General features: G+C 37.9%; 1 pseudogene; it reads right to left on the bottom strand.

Moving 5' to 3' along the window:
• Positions 1–612: 612 nt before the first annotated feature.
• Positions 613–1,862, bottom strand: LOC136123894 (DNA primase small subunit pseudogene; annotated as a pseudogene).
• Between the last annotated feature and the right edge of the window lie 18,198 nt (positions 1,863–20,060).

The raw sequence follows: 20,060 nt of genomic DNA on the forward strand, positions 1-20,060 counted from the left end.
TTATTTATATCTGTATGTTTATATTGTGCCATAGTGTAAAATGTGTATTTTTCAATTTTTTTATTTTTAAAAACTTTGATTGAAGTATAGTTGATTTACAGTGTTAATTTCTACTGAACAGCAAAGTGACTCAGTAAGATGTATTTCTTATTGTGTGTTTTAGTCAAAAACATTTGAAAACCATTGTTGTAGGGTCTACATCCTGTCCTGCCTTCTCTGAGAACTCTTTCTGGGTTACACCAGCCCCTAATGATTCATCAGTCCCTTTGCCTTTTATCACTTATTTGTGCCACAGATTTGATGCCTTTCTAATGCTTTCTTGTATTAGACTTCTCACGTGTACGTGTCTTTTCTGTGTAATTGAATTTAAACTTCTTCAGAGTGGTGAATGTTAGGCTTCTTTGTATACTTAATTCTTGGTCTCTAAGGTAACACTGTACACATGATGACCAATCATCAAGCAAGTCAGATCTCAGCTCATATGTCATTTTTCAGGGATGCATTTCTCTTTTTTTCTTTTAATCCGCTATATTTGTTAAATGGCTCTTGAAGTATTTGATTCTTGGTTCAAGGTAGAAGATATCCACATTGGTATAAAGGGAGTAGTTATTTTCAGAAGTCTTTTTATAAATCACTCTTCTTGAGAAGTTCTCCTTTTCGAGATTTATCCAGGTTTTCGAGAAACTGCTCAAAAACTTACAAAAGGAGCTAGACTGGTCTTCTTATAATCTCTGGTTCTATGTTTGATATCAGTTTCAGCCCCATTCTCTTTTTCTTCTTCATTAGTGGAATTAGCATCCAATTCATGGCAAATGGAACTTACGATTGGGACAGTAAATGGATCAAACTGATCCACTTTCTGTAAATCAATAGGCACAGAAATGCAACCTGTTTTAGGATGAACACTAAAAGGGCTCTTCAGTAAATGATTGATTCTTTTGCTAACATTGATATCCAGTTGTGGAAAACGGTACTGGAGCATGATCTCCCACTCAAGCCAGGGTCATTTTTGCTGTTATTCTGATACCTGCTGGCTGCTTTCTTCAAATGCCCCCAACGCTGAAGTGAATTGTGATGCTTTTGGAAGCCTTGTTGAAGTTCATCATGCATTGTTTCAGGAACAAGTGTTAAAATCTTATCCCAGCTTTCTTTATTCTCAAGAATATCTTAATCAACCAAAGCATATTCTATAAAGTATTTTTCATTATGTTTATAGATTTTCTGACAAAAAGGTGAATTTTTGTTACTTAGATGAACTTTCTTTTTAACGTCCTGACCACCCTTTACAAGATTCAAATATTCAAATATCCCAGAACGTACTGCAGAGGACAGTTTTCTAACTGATTCATCACAGACCCAAAAATGGACATCTCTCCTTCCAGAATATACCCAGAGATGATGTTTAAATCCAAAGTCCTCCTTCAATGCTCGGTTGATGATGTGTATGGCCATCGTCATGAGGGTCCAGCACTTAGAACACATGTCTGCACAACTACAATGTCTCCTCACATCGTCATAGTCTGTCATGTCAATGTCAAATACCAATTCTTTTTCCTGAGCCCGGAAAGCTCCCAGATGCATTGTATTGTGTTGATTTGGTCTGTGGGACTCTATACTAAGCCTATATCAATCTTGTATGGAGTCATTTTCTGCACCTCCTTTGCCAGATCACTCTGGTTGTTGAAGGATTGGTAATGAATGTAAATATCACCTTTCAATGTGAATGAAAACTCACGATGTTGAAAGTAATTCTTTACCACCCTGCCATAGTTGAGCCAGTGATAGTACTGGGCTTAGGGAAAGAGCTTCTGGTAATAAAGTTTAAGCAGCTCGGGCAGCTGGGTGAGGTAAAACGCCTTCATGGAGCGTGGAACTCAACTCAGGGAGGGATGCATTTCTTAAACCTGTTCCCTGCCTCTGCTCTAAGCTAGATCATGTCCCTATCACTGGCTCTCATAGCACTTTATTTATTTCTTTTTCATTTCATTTATTTATTTATTTAACATCTTTATTGGAGTATAATTGCTTTACAATGGTGTGTAAGTTTCTGCTTTATTCTCCTGGCACTTTGTAATGCCTTCGTAACAAGTACTGGAGTTTGAATATAAGTATTTGAGTGACTAGGTAAACTGTTTCCTCCACGAAAGAGTCAACTTCCTCAAAGTGGACAAGATCTGTCGAGCTCACTTGTACCGAGCACAGTACTTGCCACGTGATGGGCACTCAATAAATATTTGTTGACTGACTGATTGATTGACAGGCTAAATGACTTAAAGAATGACCAGTAGTTCTGGCAGAGGCAGTAGGCCCATTCTTACTTGTTATCAGAAAGGTGTTTTGCTAATAAATGTGGGATGAGAAAGAAAGACTCAAATGATCTGAGGAAGTTAGAGCTTTGTATGGGGACATTATTGTTTTTCTTCAATTGTGCTATCAGCACCTTATTTTTGGTTTGCCTGTACCTGGTTATGGAAGTGGATCTGTGAAGAAACAGCTATGTGAATGACACCTCTGGATCTTTGGATAACTGCTACGGAGAAAATGGATTCTACTGTATGAGGTCCAGTTTGTGACATACATAAGAAATCCCTCTTAGAACTTGTAAGCTGTTTCTCCTTCTTGATGGACTGACAGTCTTCTTTTTATTACATAAATAAGAGCTGCTACCCCTCTGATTTCCCTCTTTGCCTTGGATCACAATGCAGACCTAAGACTTGGGTTAAAATGCAATAGGTTTTTTTCAATATGTGTATTTTGGGAATATGTATTTATCTTCTCTTTCTCCAGCCTTTGATAGCTTGCTTTTTTCACGGTTTGTCTTTTATTTATTTATTTATTTATTCATTTGGGATTATGTGCTTCTGGTTTAATTATACCTATGTTAGAATACTATAGATGAAATGGTATCAGCCTTGGTGTTGGAAAGACCTGGGTTCAAATTCTGAACAAATTTGGATGGTAATACTTCCTAGCCATGTGATCCTGGAAAAAACACCCCTCTGTGTCTTAGTCTTCTCATGTGTAAAATGAGACCAACACTATTTTCTTCATTGTTTTAATTATTATCTGGGTTATTAGCACAGCGTTCAGCACATTTTAGGTACTCAGAAAACATTAGTTCTCTTTCTTTCCATTGATGGTGTATAACTTCAAATCCTTTTTGGTGGGAGGTAAATAGGATCCGTGATAACCAGAGGGTTTGGTGTGTTAATGTTACATTTTCTATTTTTTTGAGAAGTTGGGAAAATAATCTTGTTTCTCTCAATTGCTTTATCTACAAAATGAAGAAAATAATAATCGTTATATACTACCTCAGGGAATTGTTTGTTAATACTGTTGATGTATACAGTATTTGAAGATGCTGATCTATTGTCTCAAGGCTAATCTTGAAAAGGAGAAAAGAGATAATTTGATATGCTGAGAAAGTCATTTCTAGTTTCAATAATCAGGTTTTTGTATTAATCACATAAAATGTATTTTTTTAAAACTAGTATTTTAGGTGGAAATTCATCTTATGTTTCTTGAGAAAATTGAAGATGAAATAATTCACATTCTATGCTATCCTAAATGGTTATAGTGTAGAACCAGGTATCAGAAACAAGCCAAATGTCTGGTATCTAGGAGGTCGATAACCAGGGAATGAGACACTCGTATCTAATGTTCCAGATAGGCAGGAGTTCAATGTGTAGAGAATGAAGGTAGTTCAAAACACGATTCCATTAACAGATGCATAGAAAGGAAATGAACAGAGTATTTTTCTCTAGTTTCCTTTACACTTCTTGGGCTTTATATATGAACCTGTGGTTATAGGTGTATTATGGAAGTATTTGTCATTTAGGGAATTCTGCTATTAAATTTATGGTTTGAGTGAGATATGAGACCTTGTTTTCCCCCTTATATGATTTTTTAAACCAAGATTCCTGGAATTACGATATTAATGAGTAAATTGAACATTGAAACCATTACTTTTTTTTTTTTTGCGGTACGCGGGCTTCGCACTGCTGTGGCCTCTCCCGTTGCGGAGCACAGGCTCCGGACGCGCAGGCTCAGCGGCCACGGCTCACGGGCCCAGCCGCTCCGCGGCATGTGGGATCTTCCCGGACCGGGGCACGAACCCGCGTCCCCTGCATCGGCAGGCGGACTCTCAACCACTGCGCCACCAGGGAAGCCCTGAAATCATTACTTTAACAAACTTTGAGTTTCAGGTATTTTGAAAGATGCTGGGGATAAAAGACATATTTTATCTTTGAAAAGTTCATGGATCTGTGGGGAGAGAGACACCGGAAGAAGATGATGAACAAATGGTGAGAGCCGTGGAGTCAAGTCCCACGTGCTCTGGCAGGAGGGAAGCTGGAGCAGCAATTGACATTTTATCAGATAGCGGTTTATACCAACCCACTCTTCCCTTCACCCCTACAGCACACACCCTGAAGTGAAACAGGTAGGATGAAGAATTTCCTTTCTTTGGAGCCTATTTTGGCTTCTGTGAAACTATAATTATTTGCTAAGGTCAAGTGGAGAAATGAGATAACTGTCATGGAGGTTCAAGGAAAGATTCTGTTTTGCCATTGAACTTTGTATGCCTTTGCCATTTCAACTAACATACTTTTTTAAAAAAAATAATTAACTAATTAATTTTATTCTCGCCGTGTTGGGTCTTCTTTGCTGCGTGGGCTCTCTCTAGTTGCAGCGAGCGGGGGCTGCTCTTGGTTGCAGTGCGCGAGCTTCTCACTATGGTGGCTTCTCTTGTTGTAGAGCATGGGCTCTAGGCGTGCGGCCTTCAGTAGTTGTGGCGCACGGGCTCAGTAGTTGTGGCTCGTGGGCTCTAGAGCGCAGGCTCAGTAGTTGTGGTGCATGGGCTTAGTTGCTCCACGGCATGTGGGATCTTCCCGGACCAGGGCTCGAACCTGTGTCCCCTGCATTGGTAGGTGGATTCTTAACCACTGCGCCACCAGGGAAGTCCTTAACATGCTTTTTGATACATATATTTGCTCAAGAATTTTAGGTTTATCCACATTTACTGTAAACATTCTTGGCTCAGTGAAAACAATACTCCATCCCCTATCCCTTTAATGAGAATCGATCATTTCTTTTGGTTTCTAGAAAGCAGAATATTAGAACTAGAAAAGATTTTCTGGGCTTCCCCAGTGGCGCAGAGGTTGAGAGTCTGCCTGCTGATGCAGGGGACACGGGTTCGTGCCCCGGTCAGGGAAGATCCCACATGCCGTGGAGCGGGCTCGCTGAGCCTATGCTCTGCAATGGGAGAGGCCACAACAGTGAGGGGCCCACGTACTGCAAAAAAAAAAAAAAGATTTTCCTTTCTCTATTTTACAAAAATGTTAAAATGGTTTTATTTTTAGAGTCAACACAGTTTTGAGAAATTTAATACGTCGCCAACTGGGCAAAGTTTCTCTTTTACTCTCTTTGTGGAGCTGTATGATTGTATTTTCTGTGCTACTGCTTCAAAGATGGTTTCATCTTTATTATTTGCAAAACATGTCAGTTCAATATCTGGGGAAAATGTTTTGGGGTGAGAAACAGCCACTGCATGCTTTAACAATTGTGGATGTGAAGAGTGGTGGTTTTGCGTGATGAGAACCTCATACCGCTAATAAACTTAAGAAAATGATAACGTGTCAGTAAGTGTCAGTTATCTATTAAAAATCTGTTTTTATTTGCTTTTAACATATAGTAATCTGGCCACTATGTAATAATCTGAGCCTCACATTTCCCAGCAGCTGGGGAGCTGGCTTTGGCAGCTTTGGCTTTCCTTCAGGACTTGGCTGGGAGCCAGGCCACAAGAAGTGGCCATGTGGGTGAGGAAAATTAGTTAAGCTTTTAATTAACTCACCCTTTGCTGTTGCCGGGATGGGTAGAGACTCAAACCTTCAGTTATCCTTCAAGTGCTCAATAAGCCCACTTATTGAAGTAAGCGATAACACTGTTTACTGAGCTGTAAGTATGAGAGTACAGAGGTAGAGCAAGGCTTTAAAAAGATACTCAGCAGACCTAGGAACCTGCAAGAATTTGTATAGAGATGAGAGATCTGAGGCTTCTCAAGGAGCTGGGAACTCTGCTCCAGTCCACTGTAGCCACCCTTCTGGGCATGGAAAGCAGAGTTGGTGCTTATCAAAGTAATACGACATTTGAACATGTTCTATATGTTCAATTTTTTTTGCATATTTGTATGCAGCTAACCTGGGTATTTCCAGATATTCAGTTTATTTACACCCGTGGACTACAGCCCTTGTAGGGTCCTTAGTCTGGGCATGTTATCCATACAAAGCTCCTTTTAAATCCCCCAATTCTTATAGGTTACAGTTTTGAGTGGCCATATACTCAAGTGACCACTGTCTCTGAAGTCAACTTTTACAGTTTTAATAATAAGAAATGTTTATTGTGCTCACATAATAGGAAGTCCTGAGAAAGGGCACTCTGAAGTTGGTTCACCCAGTGTGAAAGCAAAATTTTATCCGTTGAAGGAAAAGCAGGAAGAACCCTACTGCTTAGTGCAATGTCAAGTATGATCTACAGAGCAGAATTGGTCATTTGCATCTCAGACTCCTTAACGCATGCAGCCCAGCCCACAGTGTAGGTGGCTGGCGGCTAAGCCAGCTGCCTGTGACTTTTGTATTGTATTGGGAGGTTGGGGAGGAAGGTGAAGAGTGTGTATAATAAAGATAATTTGATCTGTGTTTATTGTCTGGGAGATTTAGTAGACATTATGTGTGATATAAGGGTTGATAAAAGTTGCCTTCCTTGATTGTATTTTTCAAATTCAAATGACAGTTTTAACTGAGCTTTTGGTTTCCAAAGGCGGTTCCCATTACCTAAAGCTAAACAATTTATTTCTCTCCTTCCTTCACTTCTTACTTGCTTCCTCTCCCTCCCCATACATCCTATTCCTCTTATTCAATCTCTCCCTTAAACCTCTCTTCCATCTTTTCCTTAGGATAGATTTTATCTGAAATCTATTTTACATTACAATGGTTATTTAAATTTTAATTATATAGCTAAATTTTTTTTTTTATAGCTAAATTTTAATAGCTAAAAATTTTCTGTGAAAATGTTAAATGAAAGTGATTCTTTTTGTTTTTAATACTAGCATTTTGATTTTAGAGCTGAGCTTAAAGTCTTAGTATATATAAGAAGCACATTGGGGGCTTCCCTGGTGGCGCAGCGGGAGAGGCCATAACAGTGAGAGGCCCGTGTACCGCAAAAAAAAAAAAAAAAAAAAAGAAGCACATTGGTAAACTGAAAAGTTTCAAATTCATCCTGTGAGAAGGACTCAAGGGGAAGAGAACCAGCAAGCAATAACAAAAGAGGTTGGATTTATTGTGCGCTCTCTCTCTCTCTCTCTCTCTCTCTATATATATATATATATATATTTTTTTTTTTCCCGGTACGTGGGCCTCTCACTGTTGTGGCCTCTCCCGCTGCGGAGCACAGGCTCGGGACGCGCAGGCTCAGCAGCCGTGGCTCACGGGCCCAGCTGCTCCGCGGCATGTGGGATTTTCCCAGACGGGGGCACGAACCCGTGTCCACTGCATTGGCAGGCGGACTCTCAACCACTGCGCCACCAGGGAAGCCCCTGTGCCCTATATTTTTGAAGCACAGTAGCTAAAGCTTTGTAAAAAGACTTCCACATAATAATAAAATGTTATAGTCAAAAGAAGTTTGAGAGATGATTTAGTCCAAACTTCTTATATTATAGGAACAAAGAGGTGAAGCGACTTATCCAAGGTCACATAGCGAATTAGCAATGGCTTGTGCTGGAATTCGGGTAGAAGGTGCTTTTATTATGTGCCTTTTCGTCAGATAATGACCTCATAAGAAACTAGGATAACGTAAAAGCAAAATAAATAATTACCAATGTCAATCTCTGTACTTGCACCTTCATTACAATTATTTTCAAAGCAGTTTTTCATTTTTCTGTTAGGTTGAACTCCAAGAGACCATGACAAGAAACCAGTCTATTCTGTCTCCGTAGCATAACTAGGAAGGGGTAGCTGTTGTGTGTGCCTCTGTCTCTGAAGCTGTCTCTTCCCTATTGCCCTGACTTGCCTTGTTGACCTCTTGACTAGAAGATAATTCCTGTTTTTTTTTTAAATTTCATTTTTTAATTGGAGTATAGTTGCTTTATAATGTTGTGTTACTTTCTACTGTTAGCAAAGTGAATCATCTATACGTATACATATATCCTCTTTTTTTGGATTTTCTTCCCATTTAGGTCACCACAGAACATTGAGTAGAGTTCCCTGTGGTATACAGCCGGTTCTCATTAGTTGTCTATTTTACACATAGTAGTGTATATATGTCAATCCCAATCTCCCAGTTCATCCCACCCACCCCTTCCCTGCTTGGTATCCATACGTTTGTTCTCTACATCTGTGTCTCTATTTCTGCTTTGTAAATAAGTTCATCTGTACCATTTTTCTAGATTCCACATATATGCGTTAATATATGATATTTGTTTTTCTGACTTACTTCACTCTGTATGGCAGTCTCTAGGTCCATCCACATCTCTACAAATGACCCAATTTTGTTCCTTTTTATGGCTGAGTAATATTCCATTGTATATATATGTATCACATCTTTATCCTATTTTTTTAAATCTAATTTTATTTTTTAGAAGTTAATTCTTTTTTTTTTTTGCGGTACGTGGGCCTCTCACTATTGCGGCTTCTCCCGTTGTGGAGCACAGGCTCTGGACGTGCAGGATCAGCGGCCATGGCCCACGGGCCCAGCCGCTCTGCGGCATTTGGGATCCTCCCAGACTGGGGCACGAACCCGTGTCCCCTGCATCGGCAGGCGGACTCTCAACCACTGTGCCACCAGGGAAGCCCTAGAAGTTAATTCTTAATGATCTTTCTCATCCTCCTTCATAGACACTTGAAGAGTGTTGTGAATTACACTCTGCCTGGGACAACTGAAGTTCTGTATTCCTTTCCCCTCTTCTGGTAAGACTACCTGCCATGTGTTGATTTATCTCACCCCATGATGTCATTGATGTCAAGCAGTGGCATACCTGTCTAGGTCTTAGTAGTTGATCTAATGGGACATGTGACCCAAGCCTGGCCAATGAGACTTCTTTCCCTGAGTTTTTATATACCGAAAGTTGAAGTGCTCTGTCCTTTGGGGTTTCTGAGCTGTGATGCTATAAATTGGAGCTGTGTGAAAGAGTAAGAGACATGAGGAGAGGGGAGAGGGAAAGGGGCAAAGAAGCAGAAGAACAGAGGAGAGAGGAGTGAGTTGAATTCCTTAATTCAGTTATTTCCAAGGTCAATGGCATCCATATGCTTCCCAGTTACATCAGGCAGTAACTCCTTTTATGTAGTTAAGTTAGTTTGAATAGGATATATTGACTTGTCTCTGAAATAGTCCTAATGTACATCCCCACTTTTTTCTGTAGTTCCAGGTTAAACTAAAAGTCTATAATGTAAATTTCCCACTCTGCCTTGCTCTGATGCCAAGTGTTAATCATAGTCAACATCGGTATTAATTACAATAGATCTTCACGCTTAAACTAAAAGTGCTGAATTGGTCAGCATTTGAATCCAGATTAGTGACAACAGATAAATTACACTTTAAATTAATAAATGAGGAGTTGAATGAGTATTAAAATTTATAGGATGTTTATTCTCACCTTGAATTTAATATGACAGGTTTGTTACTTTTTCTCTCTGCATCCCTCTCTAAACTGTCTATTCTCAGGTAGAAAAATTTCAGGAAAAGATTATTTTTTTCGCTATCGTTAAATTCTTGATTTGTTCATGAAAAGGAAAATCTTGTATTTATTTCCTTCAAGAGTATCCAGTATATTTCTTAGCTTTTTGTAATGTTTGGATTGTATCTGGGACCATATTTGAGGGTAAATTATGTCCATTCTAGGTGTCTTGAGTTGCTCCCAAAGTGGGCTGGTAGATATATGTCATCGATTTGATCAATTCCTAAAAGACTTCTACCATAAAGTAGATGTGAGAAGGTCTCCGGGGGGTGGGGAGGTGTGTGTGTGGGGGGTGGAGGGGTAGAGGGTTGGGGGGGTGGGGAGGTGGGCAGGGCTTGCTTAAGACCGTAGCTTCTCAAAGCCTTTAAGATGCTAATTTGCACAGTTAATCCTCCAAAGGAGACTGCAAAAGGTAGCATTTCTCAAACTTTTTTTTTTTTTAAACACTCGGGTACCTTTTTCATCACCAGTTATGTGTTTGGTCCTGGAGCTATAGCAGTGAACAAGGTAAGAAGTTTCTCTGCTTTCACAGAATTTGTAGAAATTACAGTGTATCAGTTATTTGCCTTGCTAAAACATAAGTACAAATGAGCACCTATATATTGTATGCCAATATATTTAAGAGCTATACATTCAGCTAACAAATTGTTAAAATGTGTTCCATGTTCTTACCTTGACTGACATACCTACAAAATGACCTGGAATGCAGACTTTCATTTAGAATTTTTGGATTCCTTGGCATTTTGTGCCCTGGTTCTCTGCTTTCTGAGTCTCTTTCCCACTTCTCTTCCCACCCCAGGAGAAGTTTTGCTTGCATGTTTGTGGACACCACAGTCTCTTCATCCAAAGTCTACCTTCCTCGTCCTGAGGAAGCCCAGAGCACTGAGGGTGATGGGGAGTGCCTAGGGTAGAGGCCCCAGAGCTGGTTCTAAGTAGTACTACTCACTATATCACCTATGAATATCCTGTGTTCTGAGGTATGCGCTTTGGGAACCTGGATCTAGTTCTCTGACCAGGGATTGAACCCAGGCCCCCTGCATTGGGAGCACGGAGTCCCAGCCGCTGGACCACAAGGGAAGTCCCCAAGCCATAGAATTTTGACTTAACTATAGTGTTGTCTCTTGTGACAATATGCAGGTTAGAATGTTGAAACAGTTAATAAAATTCTGGAACTATACTAAACTAATCCACCACTTTTCCAGAAGTCAGATTTAACCTAGAACATATTTTGTCTTAAGCCTGGAAGTAATTGACAAAAGCTTCTGAACACCAAAGACCTGCCCAGAGCACACTGGGATCTGTAAGAGAAGTTGAGCGCTACCATTCAGGTCTCACCCAGTGTCTGAAAAAGAGGCAGCGCGTACTGTTAGTAAGTTGAATTAATAACAAATAGCAGGGAAAAGAGAGGAATGCAAACAGTTGACAGAAAAACTATGAAAGCACAGCGCAGCCATCAGTGGCATGTAGCGTATAGGAACAGACAGCCTTACACCCCTCAATCCTTGCTTCATAGGACTTTACATGAGTCTCCATAGATTTAAAGAGTGAAATTATGTTTATAATACTCTTTATTTAAAAAATGATAATGTGGTGTGATAGACTCTTTGCACATGTTTAGAATGGAAAAAAAAACTGCTTTGAGATAATGGCTTCTGTAATTAGCAACATTCACTTATGTGGAATATCTAACAAAGAAATGAATGTATTTAGTAGTTGCTGAAAACTTCCAGATTAATGGCATTCACCAGCATATGAATTACCACTCTTACGCTTAAAATGCTACACAGCATGACTTGCTTTTCTTTTAAAGGAGGCTGTACTTTTTCAGCCTTCTCTTACCCACACTGTGCAGAGTTCTAGGAAGTCCTTTGGCGACAAGTGTTTATCTCTTCACTGAAGGACGCACTAAGAAGAACTCAGGTCATTCCTTGATAAGGGCTCCTTTAACACTCGATGGGAGAATCCTTCCTGCACACTGACAGACCAGATTTTTGGGAGCCGGAGCAGTGTTTGTTGAAGGATATTGGATCACTGCTTATTGGACCTGATTAAAGGCTCCCTTTGTTTCCTTTAGAGTATGTTGCAGACATTTTCTGAAAGCATTTTGTGATCCTCCTATGGCAAAATGTTTATTTGCCAGTGTATCTAGTGGACAAGGACAGAGAACAATGAATGTGCTAGTATTACGTACGTGCCACGAATTTAAGTTGTTGCTAGACAATTGACTATGACAATACCGTGCCGCAGCTTTCCTTAGTCTTGGCAGCCGAGGTTCAGAGAATTACACCTGATTGCACACGATCTGTTCACAGAAATGATAAGAATGGCACGCCCTAACAGTGCTTATTTACACAGGACACCCTAGTTTGCTGTTCCCCCTCCAGCTTTTCTTAAACAAGCAATTTATTCTCAACAGTTTTAAATTTCAGATCAATATTTCTACTAAAATAGCTTTACGCTTTTCATCTTTATGAATGGACAAGTAGTGGAAGAGAATCCACTCTGAGTTTAAGCAGTAAAGATGAGGCTATCGATAGAACATGTTCTAGGGGAGTCTGTGAAGATGACATAGTTCTGTTTTATCTTTCAACACAAAAATAAATGTGAATGGACAGATAAGGCAACTTTCACCCATTAACTAGATATTAAGTAGTGAAATTGGTTTCTGGGAAAGAAAGTAGATTGGTGTAAAATTTTAAACAGTGATCGCTTATATGTGGAATATATTAAAAAAAAAAGATACAAATTAAATTATTTCCGAAATAGAAAAAGACTCACAGACATAGAAAACAAACTGATGGTTATCAAAGTGAAAAAATGGGGTGGGGTAAGGGATACATTAGGAGGTTGGGATTAACATATACACACTACTATATATAAAATAGACAACCAACAAGGACCTACTGTGTAGCACAGGGAACTGTACTCAATATTTTGTAATAACCTATAAGGGAAGAGAGTCTGAAGAAGAATATATATATATCTATTATAGATATGTATGTGTATCTGAATATATATATATCTGAATCACTGTGCTGTATACCTGAAACTAACATGATACTGTAAATCAACTATACTTCAACAAATAAAAAATGAAAATAAAGAAAAAATTAAAAAAAAATGCATTTGGTAGTTTGAAAATAATAAGCAGTTTGCTCTTTTTTTTTTTTTTTGTAGATACGCGGGTCTCTCACTGTTGTGGCCTCTCCCATTGCGGAGCACAGGCTCTGGACGCGCAGGCTCAGCGGCCATGGCTCACGGGCCCAGCCGCTCCGCGGCATGTGGGATCTTTCCAAACCGGAGCACGAACCCGCGTTCCCTGCATCAGCAGGCGGACTCTCAACCACTGCGCCACCAGGGAACCCAGCAGTTTGCTCTTTTAAAGTTCGTACTGAGTACTCTTCATCGACAGGATCTTCGGCAGAACACATATAGAGAAAATTTACTTTGGGGGCCAGGTATTCATAAGCATTCCTGAGGTTGCTCAAAGTGCTTATCCTGAGATACTACTGAAATTATTCTCCATTAATGTGGGGAAGTGGGATGATAAGTTTTTGAAACTACTTAAAATTACACAGATAATACATATTTATTGTAGAAAACTCACAAAGTACAAATAAGTAAACAAAGAGAATAAAAATCAAGTAAATGACCAAAAAAATCACAGAGATGAGTGTCATTAATATTTTGCTCTATTATATCTATGTGATTATAAAAAAGGTTATATTATATACTTGTTATTTTATTTTGTTATGAGTGGGCAATACATAATTTTTGTGACACAAAATTTAAGAATCTGCTAAAGTATACATTTCCAAGTCTAGCTTTCATTCATAGCTCTGTTTTCCCTATTACCCAGACCCACTTTTGTTAGATTTGTGTGTAGCCTTCCACTGTTTTGTTTTCTTTAAGTTAAATTTAAAAATTAAAAAATATATATATATTTAGAGCAGTTTAAATTCACAACGAAATTGAGAGAAAGGTACAGAGATTTCTATACCCCCTGCCCCCAGTATCCACATCCCCTGCTAGAGTGGTACATTTGTTACAATGGATGAATCTACATTGACACACTGTTATCACCCAAAGTCTGTTGTTCGTATCAGGGTTCACTCTTGCTATTGTATATTCTGTGGGCTTGGACAAACGTATAATGAAGTGGATCCACCATTATTATATCATATAGTGTATTTTCACTGCCTTAAAAATCCTCTGTGCTCCGCCTATTCATCCCTTTCCCCACCCTTAACCCCTGGCAACCACTGATCTTTTTGCTGTCTCCGTGGTTTTTCCTTTTCCAGAACATTATACATTTGGAATCCTACAGTATATAGCCTTTGCACATTGACTTCTTTCCCATAGTAATATGCATTTACTAGTACTCCATGTCTTTTCATGGCTTGATAGTTCATTTCTTTGTAGTGCTGAACCGTATTCCACTATCTGGATGTACCCTAGTTTATTTAACCATTTACCTACTGAATGACATCCTGCTTGCTTCCAAGTTTTGGCAGTTATGAATAAAGCTGCTATAAACACATGTGTAGGTTTTTGTGTGGACATAAGTTTTCAACTCCACATACCAAGGAGTATGACTGCTGGGTGGTATGACAAGAGTATGTTTAGTTTTGTAGGCAACTGCCAACTGTCTTCCAAAGTAGCTGTGCCATTTTCCATTCCCGCCAACAATATATGAGAATTCCTGTTGCTCTACATCCCCATTGGCATTTAGGGTTATCGTTTTTCTGGATTTTGGCCAAGAATGACCAAATAGTTAGAGTGGTATCTCATTTTTTTTTAATTTGCATTTTCCTGATGACATATGATGTGTAATATCTTTTCATATGTTTATCTTCCTTCTGTGTATCTTCTTTGGTGAGGTATCTCTTTGGCCCATTTTAAAATTACGTTTTTGTTTTCTTATTGTTGAGGTTTAAGTGCTCTCTGTATATTTTGGATAACACTCCTTCATCAGATGTGTCTTTTGCAAATATTTTCTCCCAGGCTGTGACTTCTCATTCTCTTGATGTTGCCTTTTGCAGAGCAGAAGTTTTTAATTTTAAGGAAATTCTGCTTAGCAATTCTTTCTTTCATGGATCATGTCTTTGCTATTGTATCTAAAAAGTCATCATCATACCCAAGGTCATCTAGGTTTTCTCCTATGTTATGTTCTAGGAGTTAGTTTTGCATTTTACATTTAGGTCTATAATCCATTTTGAGTTAATTTTTGTGAAGGGTATGAGTTTGGGTCTAGATTAATCTTTTTGCATGTGGATGCCCAGTTAGTTCAGCACCTTTGTTGAAAAGATGATTTTTGCTCCATTGTATTGCCTTTACTGCTTTGTCAGAGATCAGTTGACTATATTTATGTGGGTTTATTTCTGGGTGCTCTATTCTGTCTTAATGATCTAATTTGTCTGTTATCTTGCCAATACCATACTGTCTTGATTACTCTAAAGTAAGACTTGAAGTCGAGTAGTGTCAATCCTCCAACTTTTATGAAATCATCATTTGTTAAATTTTGGTATAGTATCGAAGAAGAATACACACAATTATCTGAGAAGAATGTGAAATACTCCACCCTTTTCCAACTGCACATCTGTGTGAGGTTGGATTTTCTTTATAATAGTTCAAAGCAATATATTGCTTATAGATTGAATTTAGAAGCAGATATGAGAATCCAATTGTGTTTTATTAAGCCAGACATTAAAGATACTTGCAAAAGTTTAAAACACTTCTCACTAAATTTTTTATTTTGAAAAATGTAGTTATTTTCATAAAAGCATACCACTTGTGTTAACGTGTAATGGATTTATTAAAACATTTAAAATAAACATTTTAAAAATTTCTATTTCAGGGCTTCCCTGGTGGCACAGTGGTTAAGAATCCACCTGCCAATGCAGGGGACACGGGTTTGAGCCCTGGCTGGGGAAGATCCCACATGCCGCGGAGCAACGTACACCACTACTGAGCCTGCGCTCTAGAGCCCACGAACCACAATTACTGAGCCCACGCGCCACAACTACTGAAGCCCACACGCCTAGAGCCCATGCTCTGCCACAAGAGAAGCCACTGCAATGAGAAGCCTGTGCACCGCAACGAAGAGGAGCCCCCATTCGCTGCAACCAGAGAAAGCCCACTCACAGCAACAAAGACCCAACGCAGTCAGAAATATAAATAAATTTATTTTTAAAAATTCTTTTTCAATTTCTAATATGGTAAGTATGAATATATATAGCCTACATAAATGAAATCTCTTTGGGGTCATCAGTAATTTTTCGGAATCTGAAGCCCCCTGAGACCAAAATGTTTGAGAATCATATTCTTGCTTCTCTGTTAGGGTTGGGCAATTTGAAAATGGGTGAGGTCTGAAGGTTCAAGGCAAATCATTCGTTAGGGTGTTTTTTTTTTCGTTTTTTTTTTAATGTGCATGATCTATTCTCTGAGTCAGTTCTCATGTCTCCATTGATACAAGTGGAAGTTTGTTCTCTTTAGAATAGCGCACAAGCTGAGCTAAACTATTGTGAACATGTTTTTTCTTTTCCTCTTCTCTTTCTATTTTTACCATTTTGCTTCTAGCCAAATGATTCCTATTTATAGCGATACCTTTTATGCCTTAAATAATCTTGTCTTTAGTCTTTTATTCAGAATTCACCAAGAAGCCTACTTTGTCCACTCTATTATGAAGCAGTGCTATCACCGTGGGAGAAGTACACTGAGCATGGGATATGGCTATGTGTGGTGAGAGGCTGCTATGAAGTTTTATAAGTGGCAGAGGGTTATGGATAAGAAGTCACCGTTATCAACAAGAACAAGAAGAACCATAACACAATCCATTGAGCATCTTTATATCCCATCTCTGTGTTTTTGTATCTGGGAAAATTTAGTTTGGAGATAAAGAATTTCTATATATATCTATGTGGATATGGGATATAAGGTTCTATCTAGGAGACAGATGTTTGGTTACATACTTCCTTTTAGGGATGCACCATAGTTTGGTGTTAGCTAAAATATTTGGCCAACATTTTTGTCTTTGGTTCAGGCTAAGGCTTTTGGAAGGATGACTAGACAGATGTCTACTTCAACTGTCATCCCTAAACATTCAGCAATGTGGTCAGATAAGTTAAACCATGTTGAATCAGCATAACAATGCCGACAACAAGAGCAAGGCATATAATTCAGATTTACTTCTACTACCTGGATATTCACTTTCAAACAGATTACATTCTATATGTAGTTTGGGATGAAAAACATCTCTGTAGATTCTAAATGTTGACAGTCTATTGATCTGTTGAAGTATAAATGTAAATGATATTGCAAGAGTAAAACGCAACAATAATTAACGATTGTAGAAATTATTTTATATACAAAAATAATCAGAATATTTCAAATAATAGATGTATGAGGAAATAGATATAAAATAAAGATTAAGATAGAATATGTTAGCTAGATAACTTTAGGAAGAATATTATATCTTCTTAGAGCCAGTGAATATTTATAAAATTTAAATAATACAATAAAGAATAATAATTCTAATCTCTAGATTAGAATTAGAATTAATTCTAATTAGAAATTAGATTAGAATTAATTAGATTAGAATTAATCTTTGAAGTTATATTAGTATTCAAATATTAATGAAAATTACCTTTAAAACTATTCTTATTGTACAGTATTGTTTAGTTATTTAATTCCGTTTAGGCCATGAGTCTTTCAGGAAAAAGTTCTCTTTAGAAGTTCTTCACATCTTGAAAGATGGATAAAAAGTAAAATGTTAAGTTTGCCTTGTTAAATTTGACAAGGTGGGAAAACAACCCAAATCATGTACAACATCTGTAATAAATCATCTTTCATCTAGACATAACAAAGAATATATAGAATAAAGGAAAACAGTGTTAAACAAAAATGAGGAACTCCTAAATATGTCCATTTACCAACCTCAGTTGAAAGAGTGAATCTATTTAGTATAACAGATGAAGTGTATGAAGTGTATGGTAAACTCAGGATCAATCCATCGGCTGACAGTACTGAGAAACTGATTTTCCTATATTATGTCAAATTAAAAAAATTTTACTGGTGGTTTTAATGATAAATTATAGTAAAAACTACTTTTGGGGTAAAATCCCAAGATTCTGACATCTGAGCAGTTCAATCTATGGTGGTGACCTAAGGGTCTGGTCTTAGATATGGCTGAATGTTGATTTTAACATTTGTTTATTTTGTGTTACCACATAATTTGGTGCATCTCTACTTTTTTAAAGCGTCACCCACCCCTTTTTATAATAAATGAAAAACGAAGAGCTAATAGTGCTACTAATGAGGTAGGACATCTTTCTTTTGTGTTTTTCTTTGTTGTTTATTTGTTTTGTAATTTTTTCTTCTCTGAAATATTTATTTGCTTTCTGTCCATTTTTTTAGGGGGTGATGGTTATCTTTTTTTCTTACAGTTTCGTAAGAGTGCTTCACAAATTCTGTTTATCTTGTTTTATCATTCATTTTGTGGCTTTTGTTTCCCCGCTCTGCTTTTGATGTCTTTTGATGAACAGAAATTTAAATTTTTAATTTGTCAGGTTTATCGGTATATTTTGTTTGAAAAGTTCTTTCCTAACATGAGGTCATAAAAGTATTCTCCTATATGTTTTTCTAAAAGTTTTGAAGTTTTGCCCTTCACATTTAAATCTTCAGTCAGTTTGGAGTTTATTTTTTGTGTGTCTGTATTAAGATAAGGATCCAATTTTATTTCCATTTGAATAGCCAATTCTTTCAGTACTAGTCATTGAATAATCTGTTTCAGTGATTTTTGATGTCACCTCTGGCATAAATCAAGTTTCCATCTGTGTGTGGCTCTGCTTTGGGCCTCTCTATTCCATCAGTCAATTTAGCTACTCATTTATAAATACTACATTTTAAAATTACAGTGGATTTATAATGTCTTGATTTTAGTGCATAAAGTGTTTTCCTAACTTATTCCCTTCCTCCTTCTTCAACAGTGTCTTGACTATTTGTATGCTTTGCTTCTCCATATAAATCTAAAAATTGGGTTGCCAATATTTTTGAAAATTCTGCAGTGATTTTTGTTTCTTGAAGTAAATGTTACACACCATAAAACACAGATTTTTAATGTACAATTCAATGAGTTTTGAAAAGTGTATAGCCTTATATAGCCAGTAGCCAATCAAGGTAGAGAATGTTTCTATCACCTCAAAAGTTCCCTTGTGATCCCTTTCAGTTAATCCTTACCTGCCGGAAGCAACCACTGTTCTGGTTTTCTAACATCATAGGTTAGTTTTGTGTGTTATTGAACTTTAAATAAATAAATTCATTTGGTATGTACCCTTTTCTGTCTGGCTTTTTTGCTCAACTTAATGTTTTTGAGATTTATTCATGTTTTGTGTATATCTGTACACACAAATACTTTTTTTTTAATTGTTGAGTAATTTTCCACTGCATGGATATCTCACAATTTTGTTAGTCCATTCTCCTGTTGATGGTCATTTGCGTTGTTTTCAATTTTTGGCTATTATGCATAAAGCTGCTCTAAATAGTCACATACTTTGTATGGACGTACGTTTTCATTTCTCTTGGTAATTACCTAAATGTGGAGTTGGAGGGTGATAGCATAGGAATATGTTTAAATTTAGAAGAAAATGCCAAATAGCTTAAATTGATAAAAAACTGCCCAATAGTTTCCAAATAGTTTCCAATAGTTTCCATTTTACATTCCCACAGCAATGCATGAGAGTTCCAGTGGCTCACATCCCTGCCCAATGTTTAGGGATATCAATCTTTTTTTTTTTTTTTTCCGGTACGCGGGCCTCTCACTGTTGTGGCCTCTCCAGTTGTGGAGCACAGGCTCCCGTCTCGCAGGCTCAGCAGCCATGGCTCATGGGCCCAGCTGCTCCGCGGCATGTGGGATCCTCCCGGACCGGGGCGTGAACCCGTGTCCCCTGCATCAGCAGGCGGACTCTCAACTACTGCACCACCAGGGAAGCCCGGGATATCAATCTTTTTAATTTTAGCCATTTTAGTGGGTGTGAAGTAATATCTCATTGTGTTTTTCATTTGCATCACCCTGGTGACTAGTAATGTTGAGCACTTTTCCATGTGCTTATTGTTCATTTGTAGATGTTCTTTTGTGAAGTGTCTGTTCAAGTCTTTTGCCTATTTATTAAATTGGAATTGCCTTGATATTGAGTTGTATGAGTTCTTCTGTACTCTATGTATAAGATCTTTGTCATATACTTGTATTGTGAATAGTTTCTCCCAATCTGTGGTTTGAGTTTATTTTCAAAATAGTCTTCATTAGCAGTTGAGCGCTGCTGATCTTGAATTGTCT

The sequence above is a fragment of the Phocoena phocoena genome, chromosome 5 (assembly GCF_963924675.1).
Source record: "Phocoena phocoena chromosome 5, mPhoPho1.1, whole genome shotgun sequence".
Taxonomy (NCBI): Eukaryota; Metazoa; Chordata; class Mammalia; order Artiodactyla; family Phocoenidae; genus Phocoena; species Phocoena phocoena.